General features: G+C 40.9%; 1 protein-coding gene across 2 annotated transcripts in view; it reads left to right on the plus strand.

Annotated features, from left to right (window-relative positions):
• Positions 1-16,442, plus strand: part of EPHB3 (EPH receptor B3) — a 186,767-nt gene that overhangs the window by 100,036 nt on the left and 70,289 nt on the right. The window lies entirely within an intron of this gene.

Consider the following 16,442-nt stretch of genomic DNA (forward strand, 5'->3'; position numbering starts at 1 on the left):
TCTAAGCTTTCAAGACCCAGGATTGTAAGTCTAGTTTCGTAGGGAATTCTGTTACAGGTAGAGGAGTGAAGGGCTCTTCTGGTGAAGTATCTTTGGACATTTTCCAGGGTGTTAATGTCTGAGATGCGGTATGGGTTCCAAACAGATGAGCTGTATTCTAGGATGGAGAATAAAGTAGTATTTTTGGTTTAATATAAAGTTCGCTAATTATTCCTAATAAGTATATATCTGGTCTTAACTTGGCATACTCTTAGGTTCTTTAGCCTCTTTATCTACCGTACTTTTAAGCACAGAGGTTGGAGGCTGGGCAGGAAATCACAACTGCTGAATATTTAGGAATAAAGTACTTCAGGCTATGATACTGTGGAGCAACATTGTCAGTTTCAGTTGCCACATCCGAGCAAAGCTGAGCACTGCGTCGGCCATCTGGAAACACAGCTTTCATTTTCTTCCCATAACTTAGGTGTCAGCCACGGCAATGTTGATAAACATCCCAGGATGGGAACTCTGAAGCAGTGGCGGGCAGCAGCTGGTGTGACCAAGTGCACGGCTGCGGTAGGAAAATCCGGAATACGTGCGCAGCTGGATGCCCTTGATGTGTCCCCCGGTGAGATTTGGCTTCTGCACATGCACATGGGGATATGCGTGAGAGTGAAATTTCAGCTATTTTGGCCGACTTTTTGCATCTGCACATGCGCAGAAGCAAAAATATCGGCCAAAGTAGCTGAAATCTCACTCTTGCGCACATCCTCGTGTGAGATTTGGTTTGCAGTACATGCGCAGAATCCGAATAGCTCATCAATGGATATGCGCGTGGCCAATGGCCATGCCCGCACCCGCAATGGTTTCTGAGGGAGATCCGGTAGGCGGTAAGAAGAGCGGCCCTTCGCAGTCTTGAAAATGCATGGGCTTTGGCTATTGGAAGATTGTGGCTGGGGAATTCTGGGAGTTGAAGTCCACACATCTTCAAGCAGCCAGTTGAGGAATTCAAAGTGTTGGTTATGACCTATAAAGCCCTTCATGGCACCGGACCAGAATATCTCCGAGACCGCCTTCTGCTGCACGAATCCCAGCGACCAGTTAGGTCCCACAGATTTGGCCTTCTCCGGGTCCCGTCGACTAAGCAATGTCATCTGGCAGGACCCAGGAGAAGAGCCTTCTCTGTGGTGGCCCCAACCCTCTGGAATGAGCTCCCCCCAGATATCAGAGTTGCCCCCACCCTCCTTGCCTTTCGCAAGCTCCTTAAAACCCACCTCTGTCATCAGGCATGGGGGAATTAAAATTTTCCCTTCCCCCTAGGCTTATAGAATTTATACATGGTATGCTTGTATGTGTGAGTGGTTATTTAAATTGGGGGTTTTTAGATTATTTTTAATATTAGATTTGTTTATATTGTCTTTTTATATTGTTGGTAGCTGCCCCGAGTCTTCGGAGAGGGGCGGCATACAAATCTAATAAATACAAATACAAATAATACAATTGTGCAGGAAACTCCATATCGATCTTCAAAGCATTTTGAAGAATCAAGGTTGGATACAGGCTGCAGATCAAAAGGTCTGAATGGTCTTGGCAGGAATTCAGTGAGTAAACAGAAAAGTGTAAGTACACCAAGACAAGAACTAAATTTTTGGATGCTGCCATGAATGAGTTAGCTGAGCGAATTCACAACTTTTGGTGGGAAAGTGCAATATCTCCGCCCAGTAATATTGCTGTCACTCTCTTGAGATTATTCCCACGTAGTTGCGAGCTGGGAGTCTTCAGCATGCCACAGGGATTGAAGTGGGCTCAAATCCTTGATGCAGCCTTACAACTGAATCCATCTATCATCTTTAGTGCTCAGCCTAAGTGGTCATTTTTACAATCAGGAGTTTGCGTCCAGGTGGCCTATCTGTGGTCAGGCTGAACGCCTCCCCTCCCCAATAAAACTACATATAAGATCTGAAACCAGAGATATTTTTGTTGGACATTCCACCAGAAAAATGTGATTAAAAAGACTGCATATTTGATTCTGCGTGTATTAATTGGAACTGCAATGGATAGAATAGAATTCTTTATTGACCAAGTATGATTGGACACATTTTACGGAGGCAGCCTTTGTTGGTGCAAACTTGGGAATTGGAACTAGAATTGTGTTTGTACAACAATGGAAAAGTAAGGAGATCCCGTCTGAAGAAAATATAATTTTTAAAAATATTAGATTGTGCGGAAATTGATAGATTAACCTTTGCTGTTAAGGATAAAGAAGAAACTGAATATTTTCTGATAAAACTACATATAAGATCTGAAACCAGAGATATTTTTGTTGGACATTCCACCAGAAAAATGTGATTAAAAATACTGCATATTTGATTTGTATTAATTGGAACTACAATAGATAGAATAGAATTCTTTATTGGCCAAGTATGATTGGACATACAAGGAATTTGTCTTGGTGCATATGCTCTCAGTGTACATAAAAGAAAAGATACATTTGTCAAGATAGATAGATGGATGGGTGGATGGATGAATAGAATAGAATAGAATAGAATAGAATAGAATTTTATTGGCCAAGTGTGATTGGACACACAAGGAATTTGTCTTGGTGCAGATGCTCTCAGTGTACATAAAAGAAACTATGCATTTGTCAAGAATCATGTGGTACAACACTTAATGATTGTCATAGGGGTCAAATAAGCAACAAAGAAACAATCAATATTAATAAAAAATCTTAGGATACAAGCAACAAATTACAGTCATATGAGAGCATTTTACCGAGGCAGCCTTCGTTGGTGCAAACTTGGGAATTGGAACTAGAATTGTGTTTGCACAACAATGGAAAAGTAATGAGAATATAATTTTTAAAAATATCAGATTGTGCAGAACTGGAATAGATAGAATAGAATTCTTTATTGGCCAAGTATGATTGGACACACATGGAATTTGTCTTAGTGCATATGCTCTCAGTGTACATAAACGAAAATATGCATTTGCTGTTAAGACTTGCTGTTAAGGATAAAGAAGAAACTGAATATGTTCTGATATGGGACACATTTTTATCGATGTGCTAATTAATTTGTTCCACTGTTGGAAGACCTCTGCGCTCAATACTATTTATCTTTTTTTTTAAAAAAAAATCATATGAGTGGTCCACAGGATTTAAAACTGTGCATTTTAGTGGTCCCGGAGGTCTAAAAGGTTGGTGACCTCTGCTCCAGGGGACCTTGCAAACCTTGGAAAGCCCTTCGCTTGCACCACAGACCGGATGCCGCTGGGAAACTTGACTCACTTCAAGGTGGGTTTGGTGTTTTTTATGGAGTCCAGCCTGCTTCTCTCCCTCCCTCCCTCCCTCTGGCAGATGTGAGAGCCAGTTGCTGGTTGTCTCAACAGTAAATAACAATAAAAGGGAATTGCGGCTCCAATGAATTTACAGCCAGCTCTTTTCCTAAACTTCCTGGTCTTTAGAGATAGCTCGGTGTGCTTTCATCTGCCAGCCAACTGAGAGGAGAGCCACGACTGGAACTGGTGTTCACCATCAGTTAATTATTTGTCCATGCAAATAACAAGTCTAGAAGATGGAGGCCCAGCCCTCTCGGTCCTAAAAGACGCCAGCCGACTTCAAAGGTAGCTTTGGCAGCAAGGATTTTTCTCCTACCACTCCTTTAAAAAAAAAATAGACCACCCTTTAAGCCATAATAACAGCCATTGTATCAGCCTGTTCCACTTTCTCCTGGCAGGACTTTTAGATGGATAGATAGAATAGATAGAATTCTTTATTGGTGTGATTGGATACACAATGAATTTGTCTTTGGTGCATGTGCTCTCAGTGTACATAAAAGAAAAGATACATTTGTCAAGATGGATAGATGGATGGATGGATGGGTGGGTGGGTGGGTGGGTTGATGGATTAGATAGATGGATGAATAAAATGGAATGGAAGAGAAGAGAAGAGAATAGCATATAGAATAGAATAGAATAAGAATAAGAATGGATAATAGAATAGAGAAAATAGAAAATAGAAAACAGAAAATATAGAAAATAGAGACTAGAGACTAGAATAGAATAGAATAGAATAGAATAGAATTCTTTATTGGCCAAGTATGATTGGACACACAAGGAATTTGTCTTTGGTGCATGTGCTCTCAGTCTACATAAAACAAAAGATACATTTGTCAAGATAAATGGATGGATGGATGGATGGATAGATGGATAGATAAAATAAATAGGTAGATGGATGGATGGGTGGATGGATTGATGGATGGATGGATTAGATAGATGGATGAATAGAATGCAATGGAATGGAAGAGAAGAGAAGAAAAGAAAAGAGAGAATAGAATATATATTAGAATAGAATAGAATAGAATAGAATAGAATAGAATAGAATAGAATAGAAAACAGAAAATAGAGAAAATAGAGACTAGAGACTAGAATAGAATAGAATATTGGCCAAGTGTGATTGGACACACAAGGAATTTGTCTTTGGTGTATATGCTCTCAATGTACATAAAACAAAATATACATTTGTCAAGAATCATGAGGTACAACACTTAATGATTGTCATAGGGGTCAAATAAGCAAATAATCTGAAAAATACGGTATTTCCTCAAAACCCACCTCTGCCGTCAAGGCATGGGGAAATTGATTCCCCTGGGCCGTTTCAACTTTACGTATGGTTTGCATGAGATGTATGATTGTTTTTATGTTAAGAGTTTTAAACTGTTTTTTAAATATTGGATTTGTACTGTTTTTTCTTGTTGTGAGCCGCTTCGAGTCCTCGGAGAAGGGCCAGCATACAAATCTAAATAATAATAATAATAATAATAATAATAATAATAATAATAATAATAATTTTCCCCCTCCCTTTCATTTGTTTGAGCCTGTTCCAAGCGCCCCTGCGATGATTGGAGACATATAACTTATAGGGAAAAGAAAGAGTTTTTGAGTGTGTGAATTCTCAGGAATGGGGAGGGGGCGAGTTAGCAAGTTTTAGCACGTTCTCCAAAAGTCTGTTAGTTATCACTCTTAGAGCCAACATATTTTTATTTCTGGGGCGCCTAATGATGTTGTTTGGAAAGGAATTTTACTTCTCTTTTTTTTTCCCCTCTCCCCAAAGCCCTTTATCCATCGGTGTTTTTTCAACCTCGGGTGCTTTAAGATGTGTGAACTTTCAACATGCTGGCTGGGGAATTCTGGGAGTTGAAGTCCACACATCTCAAAGCATCTGAGGATTCAGAAATGCTGATTTATGTCTCGCAAGGGGGTTTTTTTGGACTGGGTGCATCTGGTGAAAATCTAAAGGGGGAAGAATTCCACTCAAATGCAATCCATTGTTTTATCTCTGGAGCTTTCCCTCTTGAATGTGTTGTTGGGAATTTTTTTTTTCTTTTTAACTAACAGGTTCCAGAATCTTAATCTATTTATTTATTTGTTTGGGATTTTTTTCAAAACCCCTGCTCTCTCTCTCTCGCTCTCTCTCTCTTTCTGAACAAATCCAGAGTATGATGTTCATGAAAACAGCAGGCCCTTCTAAATAATTCTTCTTCATATTGAGATTGATGAAACGCTCCCAGCGCACAGAAAGCAGCCCGATGAACCAGAATCGCTATAAATCTAAATCCCGCAATTTATTCAGAAAGCAGTGGAGCGTTTGACTGGGAGGAAAAACAGCAACCCCCCCCTCCATCTCATTAGCACCAACATTGTTTGCATATTGAAGATTTTAACGGGGCAGGGGGCATTTGCAGGGTTTGTGCGAGGGTGTATTGTGACAACATAGCGAAGAAGGCTTCAAGAGTTGTAAACCTAATCCTACGTAGCTTCTGCTCTGGCAATCTCACACTACTTACCAGAGCTTACAAAACTTTCGCCAGACCCATCCTCGAATACAGCTCATCTGTTTGGAGCCCATATCGCATCTCAGACATTAGCACCCTTGAAAATGTCCAAAGATACTTCACCAGAAGAGCCCTTCACTCCTCCACTCGAAATAGAATACCCTACAAAACTAGACTTACAATCCTGGGCCTAGAAAGTTTAGAACTAAGACGCCTTAAACAAGATCTAAGCATTGCCCACAAGATCATATGTTGCAACGTCCTGCCTGTCGGCGACTACTTCAGCTTCAACCACAACAACACAAGAGCACACCACAGATTTAAACTTAATATTAACTGCTCCAAACTTGACTGTAAAAAATATGACTTCAGTAACAGAGTTTTCGAAGCATGGAACTCATTACCGGACTCCATAGTGTCATCCCCAAACCCCCAACATTTTACCCTTAGATTATCTACGGTTGACCTATCCAGATTCCTAAGAGGTCGGTAAAGGGAGAGTACAAGTGCACTAGAGTGCCTTCCGTCCCCTGTCCTATTGCTCTCCTATATCTCCTATTCCTTTCTTCTATTCCTATATCTCCTCTTCTGTTTTTTCATTGATATGTTCTATTACTATACCTTCTTTTTTATTCTTTCATATTTTACTATGAGTATCTCCTCTATAACCTTCATCATGTATTTTTCTATGTGTGTGTGTATATATATATATCTCACAATTTTTCATGGCCCATTTCCCCCCCCCATCCTGATCCACATCTAGGAAACGGCCTGCCCCTGACATGTGAGTTTTGTTAAGATGTGCACGGCATAAACAGCAATCTTTTTTTTTAAAGAAGTGTCATTTTTAATCTTAAAATAAAATAAAATATCTTTACGGAACGAAGGCAGCGCAGTTATTCTAACGCATTTGCAAGCGACCTGTGCTTACACGCCCTGGTTAGCGATTCAGGGAATGTGAATCTGAGATTTTGGAGAAGTGCAGTTAAGTTAAAGTGGAAACGATCGGATTAAGTTTGGTGATGGCGAACCCATGACAGGCAGCATGTCGAACATGACATGGTATGACATTTTTGGAGGACACACCAGTGTTCACACCAGAACACAACAATGGTTCTCAAAAGCGCACCCTCTTCTCGTGCAGCATTTTGCGGACTGCATTGGCTACCAGTTGGTTTCCGGACACAATTCAAAGTGTTGGTTATGACCTATAAAGCCCTACATGGGATCGGACCAGATTACTTACAGTACCGCTTCCTGATGCATGAATCACAGTGTCCAGTTAGGTCCCACAGAGTTGGCCTTCTCCAGGTCCTGTTGCTTGGTGGAGTGGCCCTGAGTCCATGGAGGGAAGCGGCATACAAGTCAAATGGATGGATGGATGGATGGATGGATGGATGGATGGATGGATGGATGGAAGGGACCTCAGAGGTCTCCTAGTCCAGCCCTACACACAAGCAGGTGAGCTTATACAATTTCAGACAAATAGTTATAATAATAATAATAATAATAATAATAATAATAATAATAATAATAATAATTATTATTATTATTATTATTATTATTATTATTATAATTATATTATATTATTATTATTATTATTATTATTATTATTATTATTATTATTATTATTATTATTATTATTATTATTATGTCAGTACAACACAGCAAACAAGATCACTATGCTGGATTTCGTATTTCATCACCAGTCGGGCGCTTCCCAAGCACCTAGGACTGCGTGATGTAGCGGCGAATTATGTTTGCCGATCCCAGTAAAGCGGCCTTTTGCAATTGACAGATGGAGATTTTGTCAATTCCGATGGTTTTCAAATGTTCGCTGAGATCCTTTGGCACTGCGCCCAGCGTGCAAAAAAAGAGCAACCAAGATGATTAAAGGATTGGAAACCAAGACTTACGAAGAGAGACTGAGGGAACTGGGCATGGATAGCCTAGAGAAAAGGAGGGCCAGAGCGGACATGATAGCAGTCTACAAGTATACGAGGGGATGTCACAGAGAGGACGGGATCACTTTATTCTCCAGGGCACCAGTGGGCCGGACAAGGAACAACGGCTGGAAGCTGACCAAGGACAGATTCAACATGGAGATAAGGAGGAACTTCCTGATGGTCAGAGCGATCAACCAATGGAACAACCTGCCAGCGGACGTTGTGAACTCCAACACTCTGGACATTTTTAAGAGAAGATTGAACTGCCACTTGACTGGTGTACTATAGGGTTCCTGCTTGGGCAGGGGGTTGGACTTGATGGCCTTCATGGTCCCTTCCAACTTTAACAATAAATAAATAAATAAAATGTAAGAGTTTAGAATAATGTTTTTCCATGTGGGCAGTTTTTTATTTATTTTATTTTTATTTATTCTTTGTCCAATATACAATACATATGGAAGAGAATAGACATTAAGTAATATATATAAAGATAGTAAGTAAAAAAGAAGAGAAGTATATGAGAGGGAGAGAATATATATTATATATGAGATAAGGAAAGACAATTGGACAGGGGACGTAAGGCACACCAGTGCACTTATGTACGCCCCTTACTGGCCTCTTAGGAACCTGGAGAGGTCAATCATGGATAGTCTAAGGGAGAAATGTTGGGGGTTGGGAATTGACACTATTGAGTCCGGTAATGAGTTCCACGCTTCGACAACTCGATTGTTAAAGTCATGTTTTTTACAGTCAAGTTTAGAGCAGTTAATATTAAGTTTGAATCTGTTGCGTGCTCTTGTGTTGTCGCGGTTGAAGCTGAAGTAGTCGTTCACCGGAAGGACGTTGTAGCATATGATCTTGTGGGCAATACTCAAATCGTGTTTTAGGCGCCGCAGTTCTAAGCTTTCAAGACCCAGGATTGTTAGTCTATTTTCGTAGGGCATTCTGTTTCAAGTGGAGGAGTGAAGGGCTCTTCTGGTGAAATATCTTTGGACGTTTTCGAGAGTGTTGATGTTCGAGATGTGGTGTGGGTTCCAGACAGATGAGCTGTATTCGAGAATGGGTCTGGCATAAGCTTGATGATATGTGGAGGTCAACTGCCAGAACTGGGAATTGGAAGTCCACCTATCTTTACATTTCCAAGGTTGAGAAACCGCTTGGTAGAGGGATTGGACCTTCGCAGTTCCTGGTTTGCAAGCTTAAAAATCACCCTTAGGAATATAAAACTTGCCAAAACCAAAAACAAAACCCAACCCTATAACGTGTAGAATTATGCTCTCCCCTTTAAAAGGAGAAGATCCGGTGGAGATTAAAGAGCCATGGGATTAGCAGGAAAGGTAAAATACTAATCAATGATCAAGGCTGCTTGGAAAATTAACTGCTGAAAGCTGGACTGAAAACATATATTTTAAAGATTTTTTTTTCTTAAGAAAAGAAAAGCAGAGGAGAGTGCAAGTGAAAAAAGGGATTTTCGACCATAGCTTTGCAGGACTCTATAATCAAAACTGGCCATCTGGTGCTTAGGCATTCAGAGGGGGTGGGGGGCATAAGTGTATATGGGGAGATTTTCCTGTCTGGTGTGGGTGGCATGAATAAGGACAGCCGGGTAATGGATGGTGGAGACTTGGAGACTGTGAGCATTTTGGAAGAAAGGAATAGAGTGGAGTGGAAGGGAAGGGAACATGAAACAATGGAATGGAAGGGAAGGGAAGGGAAGAGAAAATATGAAACAATGCAATAGAATAGAATGGAAGGGAATGGAATAGGAAACAAGAGAAGAGAAAATATGAAACAATGGGATAGAATAGAATAAAATAGAATAGAATAAAGTAACAGCGTTGGAAGGGACCCTGGAGGTCTTCTAGTCCAACTCCCTGCTCAGGCAGGAAACCACTGTTGGGGAACCTTTTCTCGACTAAGTTCCTTTGCCGATGCAGCCAGCCTGCAACCACAGGGCTGGGTCCTGCATGATGGCAGCGGTGGTCCATCCCACCCAGGAGCCACCAGAAGGAAGAAATCCTGTAGGAAGGAGAGCAGCTTGTTGGGGAGACGATGTGGCTCCCGCTTCTACCCCTTGCCAGGAAAGTTGAGGACTCTCTTGTAATATCGGCTGTTTCCTCCCAGGAGATTCCTAGAGAGGCTGCAGGGAGGCTTCTCCCAGCCTTTTCCGGCTCTGTTTCCTCCCAGGAGATTCCTAGAGAGGCCCCACGGAGGCTTCTCCCCGCCTTTTCCGGCCCTGTTTCCTCCCAGGAGATTCCTAGAGAGGCCCCACGGAGGCTTCTCCCCGCCTTTTCCGGCCCTGTTTCCTCCCAGGAGATTCCTAGAGAGGCCCCACGGAGGCTTCTCCCCGCCTTTTCCGGCCCTGTTTCCTCCCAGGAGATTCCTAGAGAGGCCCCACGGAGGCTTCTCCCCGCCTTTTCCGGCCCTGTTTCCTTCCAGGAGATTCCTAGAGAGATCCCACGGAGGCCTTTTCCAGTTACAGTTTCGGAGGCTCGGGTTTGTAAGTAGAAAATGGCTCTTGAAAAGAGGCAAAAAAATCTTGAACACCTGGTTCTTATTTAGAAAAGTTTGTAAGTAGAGGCGTTCTTAGGTAGAGGTACCACTGTATGTTCTGATCATTCTCACAGGATTTTTCAGCGAAGGATCTATAGGTTAGGGGCACAAAGAGTAACATGGTTATGAAACAATAGAAAATACAGCAGTGATATCTAAATGGAAGGCTATCAATTTGTACCTGGACAGCTTTCTAATTGACTTTATGAAAAAAAGAAAAAAGTACCAGCTCTGTGGATGAACAGATGGAAATGATGCTGTTTATCGCCCCCACTTTAAATAGACCATATTGACTAAGACCTATTAGTTGTGTGCCTTGCATGGTGTGTGTTTGTACTGGAGTGATTGATGGCCATTTGGAATGCCTTATCTGCACTCATCCATCCTGGTGTGTTGACTTTTTAGGAAGCGGGGCAAAAGCTTTTAAGCCCGGCTCTGCTGGAGTGAAAAAGTTTGACCTTGGTGACCTAACCGGCCAGGCGCAATTATTATTCCATCATCCAGGTTTTGGCCTTGATTCTTCATTAATTGTGGCTTGATCCAGTCTGATCCATCCTTCCCTAAAAATCAGCTTGACTTTCCCACCACGGCTTCAAAACTGGTTAGTTGGCCCATCAGAAGTCTCACAGCTAGAACTTGCTGCCTCATTGGTGAACAGATGATGGCCTTGCAGTTTCTTTCTTTTTAAAAATATTTGGTTTCTTTCATTCCTTTTTGAATGCAACCGCCTGTTTGCTTTCTTTGGGATGGAATGGTTTTGTTTTCTTTTTTTAAAAAAAAGATTTTGGAGTTTGCAATCGGATTCTCTCCCTTAAAAATGTTCTACGTGGCCTCATGATTCTCAAATCTTTTATTTTTTCTTTATTTATTAGAGTTGGAAGGGACCTTGGAGGTCAACTAGTACAACCCTCCACTCCTGGACACAAACTGTTTCAACTCCTACCCTCAAAACGTCGCTACAGAGCACTGCACACCAAGACAACTAGATACAAGAACAGATTTTTCCCCAAACGCCATCACTCTGCCAAACAAATAACCAGATTGTTGGGGAAAATAATAGGGACACTCAAATAACACATCCTAGATATGAATGAATGAAATATTCTCATTGTTCTGTACAAAGTTGAATGCGCACAATAGCAGGTGAAATTGATGGTCAATCAGTGTTGCTTCCTAAGTGGACAGTTTGATTTCACAGAAGTTTGATTTACTTGGAGTTATATTGTGGTGTTTAAGTGGTCCCTTTATTTTTTTTGAGCAGTGTACATACCTATCACAAACTCACCTATGTGGAAAGGCTCAATGGATTTGAAACTGGGGGCATAAAGACTACAGGTAGTCCTTGATATACAACAATTCACTTAGTGGCTATTCAAACTTACAATGGCACCAAAAATATGACCTATGACCATTTTTCACACTTACAACCGTTTCAGCATCCCCTTGGTCACATCATCAAAATTCCAATGTTTGGCAACTGGTTCATATTATTTATTTATTTATTTATTTATTTATTTATTTTATTAATTAGATTTTGTATGCCGCCCCTCTCCACAGACTCAGGGCGGCTAACAACAATAGTGAAACAACATATAACAAATCTAATATTTAAAAAATTTAAAAACCCTAATTTAAAAAACCAAACATACACACAAACATACCATGCATAAATTGTATAGGCCTAGGGGGAAGGGCATATCTCAGTTCCCCCATGCCTGATGACACTGTCAGACTTTTTACTAAATCTGCACTTCTATTCTACTAGTTTTTCTAATAATATTTTATTAATATTGATTGTTTCTTCATTGCTTATTTGACCCCTATGACAATAATTAAGTGTTGTACCATATGATTCTTGACAAATGTATCTTTTTCTTTTATGTACGCTGAGAGCATATCCACCAAGACAAATTCAATTCAATTCAATTTATTAGATTTGTATGCTGCCCCTCTCCGAAGACTCGGGGCGGCTCACAACAACAATAAAAACAGTATAACAATGGAACAAATCTAACAGTAAAATTACATTAAAAAACCCCAACAATTTTAAAACCATACAACACATACATACCAAACATAAAATATAAGAAAGCCTGGGGGAGATGTCTTAATTCCCCCATGCCTGGCGATATAGGTGGGCCTTGAGTAACTTGCGAAAGACAAGGAGGGTGCCATTCTAATCTCCGGGGGGAGTTGATTCCAGAGGGCTGGGGCCACCACAGAGAAGGCTCTTCCCCATGGGGCCCGCCAAATGACATTGTTTGGTCGATGGGACCCGGAGAAGGCCAACTCTGTGGGACCTTATCCTTGTGTGTCCAATCACACTTGGCCAATAAAATTCTATTCTATTCTATTCAACAAGGAGACCCTATAGAGTATGAAGAGTGTTGGTCCAATTACTGCTGTTAATCGGAACAGGATTAGATATGGTGTTTCCTATTTTGACAACTTGTTGCCTGTTTGATAGGAACTCAGTTATCCAGCCATGGAGGGATCCTGAAATGCTGTAGTATTTGAATTTTAAAAGGTTTAAAAGAACACTTTGAAAGTCTCAAGTGTTGGAGCTCTCACAACCTCCGCAGACAAAGCTGTTCTACCCGTTGATCACTCTCATCCTGAGAAAGTTCTTCCTTTGTTTCCAGGTTGAATCTCTCTCCCATCCATTGTCCCTTGTCTGGCCTTCTGGTGCTTTGAAAAACATCCTGACCCCCTCCTCTCTGTGGCAGCCCCTCAAATACTGGTACACTATCTTAGAATAGAATATAATTTTTTATTGGCCAAGTGTGATTGGACACACAAGGAATTTGTCTTGGTGCAGATGCTCTCAGCGTACATAAAAGAAAAAGATACATTTGTCAAGAATCATGTGGTACAACACTTAATGATTGTCATAGGGGTCAAAGAAGCAATGAAGAAACAAAAAATCTTAGGATACAGGCAACAAGTTACAGTCAGACAGTCCTAAGTGGGAGGAAAAGTATTATAGGAATGATGAGAAAAACTAGTAGAATAGAAGTGCAGATTTAGTAAAATGTCTGATAGTATTGAGGGAATTATTTGTTTAGCAGAGTGATGGCGTTCAGGAAAAAACTGTTCTTGTGTCTAGTTGTTTTGATGTGCAGTGCTCTATAGCGACGATTTGAGGGTAGGAGTTGAAACAATTTGTATCCAGGATGCGAGGGGTCAGTAAATATTTTCCCCGCCCTCTTTTTGACTCATGCTGTCTACAGGTCCTCAATGGAAGGCAGGTTGGCAGCCATTGTTTTTTCTGCAGATACATAGAAAGATACAAGCCATGTTTAGAGGTTACCCCCAAATTTCGGCTTGGCAGAGAATGCAAATGTTTTCCCTCCCTCTGGATCTTGCAAATGTATAAGCATCAATCCAGGTTTGCACATTTTATTTCACTCGTTGGAGCTGGCAACGGCGTTTAATTTTCTGGTTAGCTTCAAAACAAGACACTTTCAATAACCAGGGTTTGAAATTGGAGGTTCGAATATGAGTTCGCTGCGCTTGGGTGGCGCGTCAAGCCGGCAGTCGTTTCCTTGAGCTCTGCCAAAGAAGGGGAAGGGAAGGGAAGCTTGTCCTCATGAAACCACATGGGGTACAACTGCTGCAAAAGATTGTCTTGGTTCTGCTTCAGCCAAGAAGGACATTTGGGGGGAGGCTAGGTTCAGGTAGTCCTCAACTTACAATCACAATTGAGCTCAAAAATTTCTCTGGCTCAGTGAGACATTTGTTAAGCGAGTTTTGTTTTGTTTTGTTTATATTTTATTTTATTTTATTTTTTTATTTTTTATTTTTTATTTTATTATTTAGAAACATAGAAACATAGAAGACTGACGGCAGAAAAAGACCTCATGATCCATCTACTCTGCCCTTAGACTATTTTTTGTATTTTATCTTACAATGGATATATGTTTATCCCAAGCATGTTTAAATTCAGTTACTGTGGATTTATCTACCACGTCTGCTGGAAGTTTGTTCCAAGGATCTACTACTCTTTCAGTAAAATAATATTTCCTCATATTGCTTTTGATCTTTCCCCCAACTAACTTCAGATTTTATTCATATTTTATTTTATTTTATTTTATATTTCATTTCATTTCATTTCATATCATATCTTATCTTATCATGTTATTTTATTTTATTTATTTTATTTTATTTTATTGTCAAGTATGTATTGGTGGTATACAACGATGTAATATTCATATACATGATACTTATGCACGCCCCTTACTGACCTCTTAGGAATTGGGAGAAGTCAACAGTGGATAGTCTAAAAGGGTAAAGTTTTGGGGGTTAGGTGATGATATGACAGAGTCTGGTAGTGAGTTCCATGCATCAACTATTCGGTTACTAAAGTCGTATTTCCTGCAATTGAGTTTGGAGCGGTTTACTTTAAGTTTGTATCTGTTGTGTGCTCGTGTGTTGTTGCGGTTGAAGTAGTCTTTGAAAGGAAGGACATTGTAGCAGATAATTTTATGGGCTGTGCTTAGGTCATGTTTAAGGTGACGTAGTTCTAAGCTTCCTAAACCTAGGATTGTAAGTCTAGTTGCGTAGGGTATTCTATTTTATGACCTTTCTTGCCTCTGTTGTTAAGTGAATCAAACTTCTGGAGGCAATCTGTTCCACTGATTAATTGTTATAACTGTCAGGAAATTTCACCTTAGTTCTAGGTTGTTTCTCTCCTTGTTTAGATTCTACCTATTGCTTCTTGTTCTGCCCAAAGGTGCTTTGGAGAATAGGTTGACTCCTTCTTCAACCCCTGAGATATTGGAAGACTGCTATCATGTCCCCCCTGGTCCTTCTTTTCATTAAACTAGCTATGCCCAGTTCTTGCAACCATTCTACATATGTTTTAGCCTCTAGTACCCTAATCATCTTTGTTACTCTTCATTTGCCCTGAATTCTATCAAAGGAAGGAGCACAGTTGACTCCTGGGCTCAACAGTTTCCCAAATTTCATTCCGTTCTCCAGAATCTTTCCTTCTCCCCTACTCTTGTCTCTCCAGCTCTTCTCTATCTGGTTTCTCTTACTACTTAACATTAAGGGCCCGGTCAGATCTGGAGACCATCAGGTTTAGGGACCTGAATTAAGACTTATCCACCAAAGGGATGGAATGGGGGGAGGGAGGGAGGGAGGGAAACAGGGAGGGAGGGGAGGACAGAGAGTGGAGAGAGGCTCCCACCCCACGCTCCCCATTGTGCAGGCACTGGTGTTGCTCAGCACCATCTGCAAGCGTTTACGAAAGGGGGATGAGATCCAGGACTTTAAGTTAGGAGGGGGAAAAAACAGCCTTTGCCAGCCAAACCTGATTGCTGCCTTGTACTGGAGAAAATTGCAGGGTTGATGGACAAAAGGAAGTGATGGGTTTAATTTATCTCCTGGAGTGAGTTAGTTGGTTTCTTTCTTTCTTTCTTTCTTTCTTTCTTTCTTTCTTCCTTCCTTCCTTCCCCCCCTCTCTTTCTCCTTCTCTTGTCCCTTTCTTCCATCACCCCCTCCTTGTTTCCCTCCCTCTCTTCTTTCTTTCCCTCCCTCTCTTCTTTCTTTCTTTCTTTCTTTCCTTCCTTCCTTCCTTCCTCCTTTTTTATTTTCTATTTGCCTTCTCTTTTTCTTTCCTTCTTTTTTTCTGTCTTCCTCTTCTTTCTTTCTTTCTTTCTTTCTTTCTTTCTTTCCTTCTATCTTGTTCCTTCCCTCTTGCTTCCCTCCCTCCTCTTCTTCCCTTTTCTTTCTTTCTTTCTTTCTTTCTTTCCTTCCTTCTTTCTTTCTTTATTTCTTGTTCCTTCCCTCCTTGCTTCCCTCCCTCCCTGCTTCCTTCCTTCCTTCCTTCCTTCCTTCCTTCCTTCTTTTTCCTCCCCTCCTTGCTTCCCTCACTCCCTTCCTTTCTTTTCTAAACTAACACACATGATAGATTCAGAAAAATGGAAACTTCTTCTTAACATGGAAACCTGGCACTGACTTTAGATCAGAAGTTTTCCCAGTGATTACTCTCATCTAAGGGGGAGCCACAACCACTTTGAAGGTGACTAGGGTGAGAATCTCTACCCCAAGGCTGGGATAGAACCATGGGAGGTGGGGGGGGGTCTTCATTGGTCTGGCTTTCTTTGGAGGAAGGGAAGACCCCAATATT

The sequence above is a fragment of the Erythrolamprus reginae genome, chromosome 5, assembly GCF_031021105.1.
Source record: "Erythrolamprus reginae isolate rEryReg1 chromosome 5, rEryReg1.hap1, whole genome shotgun sequence".
NCBI lineage: Eukaryota > Metazoa > Chordata > Lepidosauria > Squamata > Dipsadidae > Erythrolamprus > Erythrolamprus reginae.